Source organism: Hyla sarda, unplaced genomic scaffold (genome assembly GCF_029499605.1).
Source record: "Hyla sarda isolate aHylSar1 unplaced genomic scaffold, aHylSar1.hap1 scaffold_942, whole genome shotgun sequence".
Taxonomy (NCBI): Eukaryota; Metazoa; Chordata; class Amphibia; order Anura; family Hylidae; genus Hyla; species Hyla sarda.
In genome coordinates, this window is record NW_026610972.1 from 1 (window position 1) to 13,926 (window position 13,926).

The 13,926-nt window shown below is 44.5% G+C and overlaps 3 non-coding genes across 3 annotated transcripts; all 3 read left to right on the forward strand.

Annotated features, from left to right (window-relative positions):
- Positions 1 to 585: 585 nt before the first annotated feature.
- Positions 586 to 776, forward strand: LOC130350311 (U2 spliceosomal RNA). The gene has a single exon (XR_008887455.1). It is a non-coding gene; the product is annotated as a U2 spliceosomal RNA (small nuclear RNA).
- Positions 777 to 7,821: 7,045 nt separating this feature from the next.
- LOC130350341 (U2 spliceosomal RNA) lies at positions 7,822 to 8,016 on the forward strand. The gene has a single exon (XR_008887479.1). It is a non-coding gene; the product is annotated as a U2 spliceosomal RNA (small nuclear RNA).
- A 2,087-nt stretch (positions 8,017 to 10,103) lies between these two features.
- LOC130350323 (U2 spliceosomal RNA) lies at positions 10,104 to 10,294 on the forward strand. Its single transcript, XR_008887466.1, has one exon. It is a non-coding gene; the product is annotated as a U2 spliceosomal RNA (small nuclear RNA).
- The last annotated feature ends 3,632 nt before the right edge of the window (positions 10,295 to 13,926 follow it).

A 13,926-nucleotide genomic window follows, 5' to 3' on the forward strand; every position in this document is an offset into this window, starting at 1 on the left:
AAACAACAACAACCCAGCTTTGTTGTGTATGTAACCATAGGGATTTGTGATGTCACCTAGAACCTTCACAGCAGCGACAGCTTTATGAGGAGCATCAGCACTGCTCTGCCTGAGCAGAACCATCACCGCCATAGGTTGTCAAATAACCCGGATTTAACCCACACAGGTAAGTCCAATGGGGTGCAGGCATGTCCTCTATGCTTACAGCTTCCCGTGGGTGTTGGTTTGATACCGTTTGGGGACAGCCAAGGAGGCATCTGCAGGCAACAAAGGTAGGTGTGTGCTTGTGTGTGTGTTTCCTATGCAGATCCTAAGCCCAGTGTCACATGCAAGTAGGAGGAGTAAGAAGGGTTCCTGGCAAATCCGGGTTATGGATTGCATTTAAAAAGGCCCCGTGGGAGTGCAATGGGCCCCTGTCTTGCTGCTTAGCAATAATGGTATGGGTTTAGGTTCTGCTGTGTGTACTGGTGGTTGACTGCCCCCCAGCCCAGAGTGTGCATGGAAAATTGTCTGGCAGCCTCCCTGACAGCAAGCAGTGATAGTGCCCATGAAGGGGACCTTGTTGGGCCCGCCCCTTTCACGGTTATCGCTTCTCGGCCTTTTGGCTAAGATCAAGTGTAGTATCTGTTCTTATCAGTTTAATATCTGATACGTCCCCTATCTGGGGACCATATATTAAATGGATTTTTGAGAACGGGGGCCGATTTCGAAGCTTGCTTCCGTCGCCCTATGCATTGACCCGATATGGCAGTATCTTCGGGTACAGTGCACCACCCCCTTACAGGGTTAAAAAGAAAGATTCCTACTTTCATTGCTACCTGCTTGCTGGCTAGCCAGCTAGCCAGCCCTGTGGGCCTTGCTGCTGCTGCTGCAGCCAAAAAACAAAAGGTGGTGCTGCTGCTGCTTCTGCTGCTTCTGCTTCTGCTTGTGTCTGGCCCCTGTTGGAGCGTCCAGGCACAGGACTTCTGCTGCTGCTGACTAAATGGCCTCCTTAATTGGATCATTTGAGTAGCCAGCACACCTGTGCAGGTAGGGCATGACATGATAGGCAGCTGCCTTGATAGCGGGTGGGTGCTGAATGTTCCTAATTGACAAAATAAGATTAATGCTTATGAAGAAATATAAAATCTCATCCCTTCCCCAATATCGCGCCACACCCCTACCCCTTAATTCCCTGGTTGAACGTGATGGACATATGTCTTTTTTCGACCGTACTAACTATGTAACTATGTAACATAACATGGGGGGGGGGGGGGGGGGGTCTCCTGGCTGTTCACACAGGTGTGTCATTGCTGTACATTGACCATGCATTGCTTCTGTGGTATTGCAAAGGCAAAGACAAATGCTTCCAGCCATCCATTGCACTAATGGATTGGTCATCAGCTGGCTGTCTATGTCCCGCATCAATATAGACCAAAGTACAGAGGGTTAGGCTATGCTATTGTGCACCTACCTGATGCATCAGAAGGTGCGAGGCCCTTGCTAAATTCTGTGCACAGACTTTGAGATCTATGCTTTAGACTGTATCTAAACCTGCTCCAACATGGACTGACATTCTGGCCTACTTTCAGCCGATGCGACTTGTCTGTCGCTGAACAGTCGCTTTTTATGTATTCAGCACCTATGTATAATGTTGTAAAAATGCTCTAGAAGCTAAAGTCGCAGAAATGTCACACATATTTGGCCTGCAACTTTCTGTGCGACAAATTCAGACAGGAAAAATCAGTATAAATCCTTAGAAAATTATCCCCCAGTGTCTCCATCTGCTGGCGGTATTGAATAAGCATTGCTGCACTGATGGGGTATGCATTAGACGAAAAAAAAGAAGAAAAAGAAGAATAATACGCCCAGAAAAGAGGCGAAAAGGAGAAAAACGTAAAAAAACGTGAAAAAAAAGTAAGAGGAAGAGAAGGGAAAAAAAGGTGGAAATGGGTTTAAAAGTGATTTCGGCGGAGAAATATATATATATATATATATATATATATATATATATATATATATGCGCACACACACACATAGATATAAACGTATTCTCCGTTGAGATATTGCAGCCGCTGCTGTGTCCAGGCCCAGGAGCCTTAGCACTGTGCTGTGATGTCACTCAATACCACTGACATCACTAGGTGTAAACAACATCTCTCCTTTGCTGTGTATGTGACTATGGAGCTGTTTGGTGATGTCGTCTATTACGGCCTTCATAGAAGCAACAGGAGATTGTTGCATCCATCTTGAACCCTCAGAACTACAGTGCTATGATGTCACTCACTTCCACAGGCCTTGCAGAGTGTAAACAACAACAACCCAGCTTTGTTGTGTATGTAACCATAGGGATTTGTGATGTCACCTAGAACCTTCACAGCAGCGACAGCTTTATGAGGAGCATCAGCACTGCTCTGCCTGAGCAGAACCATCACCGCCATAGGTTGTCAAATAACCCGGATTTAACCCACACAGGTAAGTCCAATGGGGTGCAGGCATGTCCTCTATGCTTACAGCTTCCCGTGGGTGTTGGTTTGATACCGTTTGGGGACAGCCAAGGAGGCATCTGCAGGCAACAAAGGTAGGTGTGTGCTTGTGTGTGTGTTTCCTATGCAGATCCTAAGCCCAGTGTCACATGCAAGTAGGAGGAGTAAGAAGGGTTCCTGGCAAATCCGGGTTATGGATTGCATTTAAAAAGGCCCCGTGGGAGTGCAATGGGCCCCTGTCTTGCTGCTTAGCAATAATGGTATGGGTTTAGGTTCTGCTGTGTGTACTGGTGGTTGACTGCCCCCCAGCCCAGAGTGTGCATGGAAAATTGTCTGGCAGCCTCCCTGACAGCAAGCAGTGATAGTGCCCATGAAGGGGACCTTGTTGGGCCCGCCCCTTTCACGGTTATCGCTTCTCGGCCTTTTGGCTAAGATCAAGTGCAGTTGCCTTGGTCTCGCCTGAGGGTGCGATCTCTGGGTTTACCCAGTTTGCTGGAAGGGATTCTCTTTCTGTGGTTTCGTGCCGACAGTTCTGCCTGGAGAGATGGCTGGTCTGAAGAATACCATTCGTTTGGAGGTGGATCCCGGAAGTGCTGTGAAGAACAATGTTGTTTACCTGGTTCGGGACATCATCATGCTGAAGCTTGGAGTGGACAAGTCAGAAATATTCAGCGTTAATGAGGCTCCTCGCAAGGGTTCTTATGAGGTCACCTTTGAGCAGGAAGGTAGGTGCCTTGATGTTTATGAACGTTTGAGAAATTTCAGCAAGGACCCCATGATGGAGGGAGTGAAGATTACTCCTTTGTTTGGGTTTCAAGAAAAAACTGTCCTTGTGCATGTTTATAACCCTTTCACGGATGTGGCTATAATTGAAAGTTTTCTGCGCCAATATTGTGACTCTGTGCGTGGAGGTGAAAAACAGACCAATGTACTGGGAATCTTTAATTGCAAATATAAATTTGTTGTGAAACTGAAAGTGGATCCCAGTTGTGTTGGTGGCTTTAAACATCCCCCAGCTAGTTTTTCAGTTGCTGGACATAGGGGATATTTATCCTATGCTGGACAGCCTTATTATTGCCGCAATTGTTTTTCTTTTGGCCACGTGAAAGAGAGCTGCCTTAAGGGACAGGTGTGCCGGAACTGTAATGGTACTGGTCACCATGCGGGGAGTTGCCCCAACACAAAAAAATGTGACCTGTGCCGTGAGGAAGGGCATGTTTATAAAGACTGTCCTGGTACAAAAAGACCAAGCTATGCAAGTGCTGCAAGAGGGGAGGAAATTGTGAGGAAGTTGGCCCCTCAAAAACTGAAAGTTATTCCTCAGAAACCTGTGGATGTACAAGTTGCGGTGGCTGATGCCTTTAGGAAGCTGGAGGAGGTGATTGAGGGAGTGCAGAGCCCTGTTCACACAGCTGAATCTGTTCATCCCTCTGATCCTGCTAACATAGAGGAGTTTCAGTCCTCTGGAGAGACTAGTTTGTGTAACAGGGAGGGTGGTGGGAAACATAATGTCCAGGATGAAAATAATGATGGCTTCAAGCTGGTGCATGGTGGGAAGTCCGCCAAAAAAAGACGTGGTGAGGAGAGTACGAATTTGGCGCCAGAAACCAGGAACACATTTGAAGTGCTGGAAACGGACATTATGGAGACTGCTGAAAGTGGTGAATAGATATGCCGGGACTTGATATGAAATGTTATCAGGTGGTGAAGCACCTGTTTTCTAATGACTTTGTTATACCTGCTTTGTGTTTTACTATGTGTTCTCAATAGGTTTGCCGGGACTTGATATGCAAATGATATCAGGTAGTGAATCACCTATTTTCTAATGGTTATGTTATACCTGCTTTGTGTTTGTATATAGTTATGAGCATTATTATTTGTTCTCAAAATGTGAGAGTATTTAAAAATAAGGCTAGGAGAGCTGCTATTTTAAGTTTTTTAGCACAAGAGAATGCTTCAATTTTCTGTTTGCAGGAATGTGGTATTGAGTTCGCAGTAAGTCAGGATGAATGGGTGTATAGTCGGTGTGTGTGGTCTGGGAGTTCAGTGAATAAGAATGATGGTGTGGGTGTTTTAATTAAATCACCTGAAATTTCTGTTGAAAGTTATTTAGTTATTGAGCCTGGTAGGTGTATTTCTGTTAATTTATGTTATAAAGGTATTATGTTTCGTGTTATAAATGTGTATGCTTCTGCATGCAAAAATGAAAGAAAAAATTTGTTTGAGAAATTAAAATTTTATGTTCAAGGTAAAATACCTATTATTTTAGTTGGAGATATGAATGTGGACTTATGTAAGAAAGCATTTGATATATCAGGAAGAAAATTATTTGAGTTAGTTTCAGATTTTAGGTTTAAAGATATTCAGGATTTATGCAAAGTTAGTCCTAATTTATGCACTTATCATGCAGATAGGGGGAATGTTCACTCTAAGTTAGATTATTGTTTTTTGTCTGAGAATGTTAATGCATTAAGTTACAGACAGAGGTCTGTTTGTTATTCGGACCATGAGTCTTTGCTGTGTGAGATTGATGTGGGTCAGAATGCTGTGTATGGGAGAGGTTTGTGGAAGATGAATATTAAACATTTAGATAGTGTGGATGTGAGAGACCAGTATGAATGCATATATAAAAAATGGCGTGAAAGGAAAAGTGAGTTTGATAACATTATTTTGTGGTGGGAATGGGTTAAAAAGAAAACAAAATCCTTTTTTAGGTCTTTTGGTTATAAAATTGCTGCTATTAAGAGGGAACAATATGTTAAGTTAAATGCCCGTCTATCCTTTTTGTATAGATTGAGAGACTGTGGTGTGGATGTTCAGAATGAAATTGTGAGTGTTAAAAGGGACATTAATGAGTTTGTGTTGGAGAAAGGGAGGAGTATTATGTATAGAGCTAAATTAGATAAGAGGGAACATGATGAAAAATGTTCACGTTATTTTTTCAAAAAAGTTTTTTCAAAAAAGCCGGTTATTGATGTGATTGTGAAAGAGGATGGTAGTGTTGTGTCTGGTGATGGTGTGAGTGAGGAAGTTGCAGTTTTTTATGAAGAATTGTATGGAGAGAAGTGGAGGGATGAGAATTTGGAGAATGAGGTATTGAGTGTGTTGGAAAGGAAACTTGGAGAGGCTGAGCAGGCTTTTGTTATGCGTGGTATATCAAGTGAGGAAGTTTGGGATGTAGTGCAGAAAATGTCAGCAAATAAGACTCCAGGTGAGGATGGTTTGCCTGTGGAATTTTATCGGTTGTTATGGAATGTGGTGGGGAAGGATGTAGTTGAAGTGTGTCAGTTTATGTGGGAGAATATGGAGGTTGCGGAGAGTATGCGTGGGGGTGTGGTTGTGCTGATTCCGAAAAAAGGGGATTTAAAAAGTTTAAAGAATTGGCGTCCAATTACATTACTTAATTGTGATTATAAGATCTATGCGAAAATTATTGCCAATCGGATGAGAGATGTTGTTGAAAGCGTGGTGGGTGATGATCAGTTTTGTGCTGTGCCTGGACGTCGTATACAGGAGAGTTTGTGTTTGTTGAGAGATTGTTTGTGGGATTGTAAGAGTAGGAAGCAAGATGTGTGTTTGTTGTCATTAGATTTTGAAAAAGCGTATGATAGGCTGTCTCATAGTTTCTTGTTCAGGGTGTTGTTGCGTATGGGTTTTCCGAGTGACTTTGTGTGGAGAGTTAGGAGTTTGTATGACAAAATATATAGTAGGATGCTTGTTAATGGATGTGTGGGGAGAAGAGTGAATGTGTTCTCAGGGGTTAGGCAGGGGTGTCCTTTATCACCAGTGGCATTTATATGTGCTATTGAGCCTCTGGTATGTATGATTAGGAGGGATAAGATAGTGAGAGGTGTACGCATTCCTGGTAGTGATGGAAGGGAGTTTAAAGTTAATGCTTATATGGATGATGTATGTGTCCTGTGTGATTCTGAGTCCGCTGTGAGGAGGGTGAAACTTTTAGTGTCTATTTTTTGTGGTGCATCTGCTTTTAAGGTTAATTGGTTAAAGAGTGAATGTAAGTGTTTTGGTGAGAGTAGATTAAGTAGAGATGTTGGGGTGAATGTTGTGGAGGGGTCTATTAAAGTGTTGGGGATTAAGTTTAGTGACGATTTGGATGGGAAAGAGAGTTGGGAGGAGGCGAAAAAGAAGGTGGAGTTGCGTCTAAATTATTGGAGTTTGAGAAGTCTTTCCTTCATTGGGAAGATTGTAGTTATTAAAAGTGTTGTGTTACCAATTTTTCTGTATGTTGCTATGATTTTTCCTCCCCATTATATGGGTTTGAGGAGCTTGAACAGGGTTCTGTTTGTCTTTTTTTGGGGTTCTAAAGTTGAGAGGTTGAGGAGAGAAATAGTGGTGAAAAATTGGAAGAAGGGTGGTATGAGTTTTCCAAATTTGGAGGTGTACTTTGGAGTGAATATTTTAGTTTTTATTTTAGCTATTATTGGGAGTGATAGAAAGGTGTCCTGTATGACAAGATTTCTGGCTGGTAGATTTTTTGTCAGGTTGAAGTGGTGTGAGAGGGATTTGAATAGGCCTATTGCTTTTGAGGTTCCTAAATGGTATGAGTGGGTTGTGAGGTTTTTGGAGAAATTTGAGTTGATAGAAGAAGAGGTGAGTGTTTTGAAGAATAAACGTTTGTTGATGAAAATGATTGAGAGTAAAGAGGTTGTATGTAATATTAATTCTGTGAGAGGAGCGGATGTGGAAAAAGTTTGGAAGAAAGTGAGGATGGATGGTATGTCTAATAAGCAAAAGGAGATTGTATGGCAAAGTTTGCATGGGGTGTTGCCAGTGAGAGAGTTTCAGAAAGCAAGGGGTTTGGTGAGATGTGATGTGTGTCCTAGGGAGAATTGTAATGGTTTTGAAAGTGTTATTCATCTTTTTTGGAATTGTAAGTATGCTCGTGAGGTTGTGAGAAAACTTGGGCCTTTGTGCAAGGAATTAACAGGTGTGGAATTTTTGTATTATGAAATGATGATGTTTGGATTATGTGTGAGTGGTGGTCAGAATGAAAGAGTGTTGTGGTTATTGTTGTCGTGTATTAAAGAAGTCTTATGGGATGTTCGGAATGTTTATTTGTTTTTGAGAAAGGAAATAAGTGTAAATAATAGTGTGAGGATGGTGTTAGGAAAGCTTTATTTGTGTTATTTGTGGGATGCTAGGAGGGGTGGGATTGATGCGGAGGGTATTTGGAAAACGAAAAAATGGATTCATTCTGTTGATTTATCTTGATGTTTTTCATGTACTTGTAATTTTGTCTGTTTTTGATTATAAATAAAGTTCCCGATGATGAGAGGGTTGTGTGTTACAGAAAGTTTGTAATGCCAGTTTTGAAAGTATTGTTTTGAGTACTTTCATCCCTTATCTGAGGGTTTAAAAAAAAAAAAAAAAAAAAAAATCTGTTCTTATCAGTTTAATATCTGATACGTCCCCTATCTGGGGACCATATATTAAATGGATTTTTGAGAACGGGGGCCGATTTCGAAGCTTGCTTCCGTCGCCCTATGCATTGACCCGATATGGCAGTATCTTCGGGTACAGTGCACCACCCCCTTACAGGGTTAAAAAGAAAGATTCCTACTTTCATTGCTACCTGCTTGCTGGCTAGCCAGCTAGCCAGCCCTGTGGGCCTTGCTGCTGCTGCAGCCAAAAAACAAAAGGTGGTGCTGCTGCTGCTTCTGCTGCTTCTGCTTCTGCTTGTGTCTGGCCCCTGTTGGAGCGTCCAGGCACAGGACTTCTGCTGCTGCTGACTAAATGGCCTCCTTAATTGGATCATTTGAGTAGCCAGCACACCTGTGCAGGTAGGGCATGACATGATAGGCAGCTGCCTTGATAGCGGGTGGGTGCTGAATGTTCCTAATTGACAAAATAAGATTAATGCTTATGAAGAAATATAAAATCTCATCCCTTCCCCAATATCGCGCCACACCCCTACCCCTTAATTCCCTGGTTGAACGTGATGGACATATGTCTTTTTTCGACCGTACTAACTATGTAACTATGTAACATAACATGGGGGGGGGGGGGGGGGGTCTCCTGGCTGTTCACACAGGTGTGTCATTGCTGTACATTGACCATGCATTGCTTCTGTGGTATTGCAAAGGCAAAGACAAATGCTTCCAGCCATCCATTGCACTAATGGATTGGTCATCAGCTGGCTGTCTATGTCCCGCATCAATATAGACCAAAGTACAGAGGGTTAGGCTATGCTATTGTGCACCTACCTGATGCATCAGAAGGTGCGAGGCCCTTGCTAAATTCTGTGCACAGACTTTGAGATCTATGCTTTAGACTGTATCTAAACCTGCTCCAACATGGACTGACATTCTGGCCTACTTTCAGCCGATGCGACTTGTCTGTCGCTGAACAGTCGCTTTTTATGTATTCAGCACCTATGTATAATGTTGTAAAAATGCTCTAGAAGCTAAAGTCGCAGAAATGTCACACATATTTGGCCTGCAACTTTCTGTGCGACAAATTCAGACAGGAAAAATCAGTATAAATCCTTAGAAAATTATCCCCCAGTGTCTCCATCTGCTGGCGGTATTGAATAAGCATTGCTGCACTGATGGGGTATGCATTAGACGAAAAAAAAGAAGAAAAAGAAGAATAATACGCCCAGAAAAGAGGCGAAAAGGAGAAAAACGTAAAAAAACGTGAAAAAAAAGTAAGAGGAAGAGAAGGGAAAAAAAGGTGGAAATGGGTTTAAAAGTGATTTCGGCGGAGAAATATATATATATATATATATATATATATATATATATATGCGCACACACACACATAGATATAAACGTATTCTCCGTTGAGATATTGCAGCCGCTGCTGTGTCCAGGCCCAGGAGCCTTAGCACTGTGCTGTGATGTCACTCAATACCACTGACATCACTAGGTGTAAACAACATCTCTCCTTTGCTGTGTATGTGACTATGGAGCTGTTTGGTGATGTCGTCTATTACGGCCTTCATAGAAGCAACAGGAGATTGTTGCATCCATCTTGAACCCTCAGAACTACAGTGCTATGATGTCACTCACTTCCACAGGCCTTGCAGAGTGTAAACAACAACAACCCAGCTTTGTTGTGTATGTAACCATAGGGATTTGTGATGTCACCTAGAACCTTCACAGCAGCGACAGCTTTATGAGGAGCATCAGCACTGCTCTGCCTGAGCAGAACCATCACCGCCATAGGTTGTCAAATAACCCGGATTTAACCCACACAGGTAAGTCCAATGGGGTGCAGGCATGTCCTCTATGCTTACAGCTTCCCGTGGGTGTTGGTTTGATACCGTTTGGGGACAGCCAAGGAGGCATCTGCAGGCAACAAAGGTAGGTGTGTGCTTGTGTGTGTGTTTCCTATGCAGATCCTAAGCCCAGTGTCACATGCAAGTAGGAGGAGTAAGAAGGGTTCCTGGCAAATCCGGGTTATGGATTGCATTTAAAAAGGCCCCGTGGGAGTGCAATGGGCCCCTGTCTTGCTGCTTAGCAATAATGGTATGGGTTTAGGTTCTGCTGTGTGTACTGGTGGTTGACTGCCCCCCAGCCCAGAGTGTGCATGGAAAATTGTCTGGCAGCCTCCCTGACAGCAAGCAGTGATAGTGCCCATGAAGGGGACCTTGTTGGGCCCGCCCCTTTCACGGTTATCGCTTCTCGGCCTTTTGGCTAAGATCAAGTGTAGTATCTGTTCTTATCAGTTTAATATCTGATACGTCCCCTATCTGGGGACCATATATTAAATGGATTTTTGAGAACGGGGGCCGATTTCGAAGCTTGCTTCCGTCGCCCTATGCATTGACCCGATATGGCAGTATCTTCGGGTACAGTGCACCACCCCCTTACAGGGTTAAAAAGAAAGATTCCTACTTTCATTGCTACCTGCTTGCTGGCTAGCCAGCTAGCCAGCCCTGTGGGCCTTGCTGCTGCTGCAGCCAAAAAACAAAAGGTGGTGCTGCTGCTGCTTCTGGTGCTGCTGCTTCTGCTTGTGTCTGGCCCCTGTTGGAGCGTCCAGGCACAGGACTTCTGCTGCTGCTGACTAAATGGCCTCCTTAATTGGATCATTTGAGTAGCCAGCACACCTGTGCAGGTAGGGCATGACATGATAGGCAGCTGCCTTGATAGCGGGTGGGTGCTGAATGTTCCTAATTGACAAAATAAGATTAATGCTTATGAAGAAATATTAAATCTCATCCCTTCCCCAATATCGCGCCACACCCCTACCCCTTAATTCCCTGGTTGAACGTGATGGACATATGTCTTTTTTCGACCGTACTAACTATGTAACTATGTAACATAACATGGGGGGGGGGGGGGTCTCCTGGCTGTTCACACAGGTGTGTCATTGCTGTACATTGACCATGCATTGCTTCTGTGGTATTGCAAAGGCAAAGACAAATGCTTCCAGCCATCCATTGCACTAATGGATTGGTCATCAGCTGGCTGTCTATGTCCCGCATCAATATAGACCAAAGTACAGAGGGTTAGGCTATGCTATTGTGCACCTACCTGATGCATCAGAAGGTGCGAGGCCCTTGCTAAATTCTGTGCACAGACTTTGAGATCTATGCTTTAGACTGTATCTAAACCTGCTCCAACATGGACTGACATTCTGGCCTACTTTCAGCCGATGCGACTTGTCTGTCGCTGAACAGTCGCTTTTTATGTATTCAGCACCTATGTATAATGTTGTAAAAATGCTCTAGAAGCTAAAGTCGCAGAAATGTCACACATATTTGGCCTGCAACTTTCTGTGCGACAAATTCAGACAGGAAAAATCAGTATAAATCCTTAGAAAATTATCCCCCAGTGTCTCCATCTGCTGGCGGTATTGAATAAGCATTGCTGCACTGATGGGGTATGCATTAGACGAAAAAAAAGAAGAAAAAGAAGAATAATACGCCCAGAAAAGAGGCGAAAAGGAGAAAAACGTAAAAAAACGTGAAAAAAAAGTAAGAGGAAGAGAAGGGAAAAAAAGGTGGAAATGGGTTTAAAAGTGATTTCGGCGGAGAAATATATATATATATATATATATATATATATATATATATATATATATATATATATATATGCGCACACACACACATAGATATAAACGTATTCTCCGTTGAGATATTGCAGCCGCTGCTGTGTCCAGGCCCAGGAGCCTTAGCACTGTGCTGTGATGTCACTCAATACCACTGACATCACTAGGTGTAAACAACATCTCTCCTTTGCTGTGTATGTGACTATGGAGCTGTTTGGTGATGTCGTCTATTACGGCCTTCATAGAAGCAACAGGAGATTGTTGCATCCATCTTGAACCCTCAGAACTACAGTGCTATGATGTCACTCACTTCCACAGGCCTTGCAGAGTGTAAACAACAACAACCCAGCTTTGTTGTGTATGTAACCATAGGGATTTGTGATGTCACCTAGAACCTTCACAGCAGCGACAGCTTTATGAGGAGCATCAGCACTGCTCTGCCTGAGCAGAACCATCACCGCCATAGGTTGTCAAATAACCCGGATTTAACCCACACAGGTAAGTCCAATGGGGTGCAGGCATGTCCTCTATGCTTACAGCTTCCCGTGGGTGTTGGTTTGATACCGTTTGGGGACAGCCAAGGAGGCATCTGCAGGCAACAAAGGTAGGTGTGTGCTTGTGTGTGTGTTTCCTATGCAGATCCTAAGCCCAGTGTCACATGCAAGTAGGAGGAGTAAGAAGGGTTCCTGGCAAATCCGGGTTATGGATTGCATTTAAAAAGGCCCCGTGGGAGTGCAATGGGCCCCTGTCTTGCTGCTTAGCAATAATGGTATGGGTTTAGGTTCTGCTGTGTGTACTGGTGGTTGACTGCCCCCCAGCCCAGAGTGTGCATGGAAAATTGTCTGGCAGCCTCCCTGACAGCAAGCAGTGATAGTGCCCATGAAGGGGACCTTGTTGGGCCCGCCCCTTTCACGGTTATCGCTTCTCGGCCTTTTGGCTAAGATCAAGTGTCTTGCCCTAAGGTATTCGGGTACCCCTCTCCTCGGCCTTGTGGGATCGCCCAGGTTTATTGCCTGGGCTTCACCCACCTGCTGCTATTGGGGAGAGGGCTTAGTCCCAGGATAACGGGAAGGTGATCATCGGAGGACGGGTCTGCCGGAGAGGATGGCTAATGCGCCGAACGCTCCTAATACAGTACGGCTGTTTATCGAGGAGGAAAAGAGGAGTGCCTACGGGATTTTGCATGTCCAGCAGAAGGTCGTGGAAGGAGTGCTGAGGATGCCGCATGCTTCCATCTTCTGTGTCCAGGTCTTTCCCAGCCAAGGATTCTTTGACGTGACCTTCTACAACCTGGATGATCTCCGTACCTGTCTCTACCGGAGTAAGGAGAATGCTTCTCACCCTGACCTACAAGGGATCCGATTCATTTCCTGCGAGGCTCGGCCTAAGAAAGTTCCAGTGGTAGTGCATATGTACAACCCTTTTGTGCGGGATGAGGAGATCCAGACCTTTCTAAGAAGGTATTGTGTGTCTGTTTCTGGTGCGGAGAGGAAAAATAACATCCTGGGGACTTTCACAGGCATGAGACGTTTTTGGGTGGAGTTTAGGCCTGCCCCCGAGGGTGGTGCTGAAGGTTTTTGTCACCCCCCGCAGAACTTTGCGATAGGGAACAACAGGGGGTTTCTGCACTACCCGGGGATGCCAAGTTTTTGCCGGGACTGTTTTTGCTTTGGTCATACCAGAGAGAACTGTACAACCGGGCAGGTTTGCAGGAACTGCCACAAGCCTGATCACCGCACTGCAGACTGTCCCGAGAAACGCAAGTGTCATTTCTGTGGTTCTTCGGATCACCTGGCTAGGAGTTGCCCCACTTACCAGTCCGGGGCACCCCGATCATATGCAATGGCTCTTCGAGGTGGGACAGTTCCTGAGGACTCCAATGCTGCCAGGGCAGGCGATGCAGAGGTTAGCGTGCTGACCAGTGAAGCAGAGTCTGCCCCTGTTTTTCCTTCCATTTCTAGGTCTGTTCCGGATGCTTTGGTGGCAGAGGGGGAGAAGGCGGAGTCTGTTTCGGGGGCATCTGTTTCGGAGGCCTCTGATCCCCCAGAGGAGATGACTGTGGACAAAGAATCCTTGAAGAGAAAGATGCCGGTGGAAGAATCGGAGGATGACTGTCCGACTCCTCAGAGTCAAAGGATTGAGGACTTTCCTAGCCCGGGAAGGGAGGAGGCAGGTGGAGGGTCGTCATGTCAGATTGATTCTGACTCCTCTTTATCCTCCCTGGGCACAGGTTATTTGGAGGAATGTTCAGTCAAAAAATTGACAAAGACTCTTAAGTTTAAGGAAGGGGAGGCAAAAAATAAGGGTAGAGGTCGGGGAAAGGCTAGGCCTCCTTTTGATAATGCTTGATTTTGTATTTCCTTTTTTTCCTTCAAATGTTTGAATGAGTTTAACAATTGGTTCTCTAAATGTCCGCAGTATTAGATCTTTAGAAAGGAGATCCGCC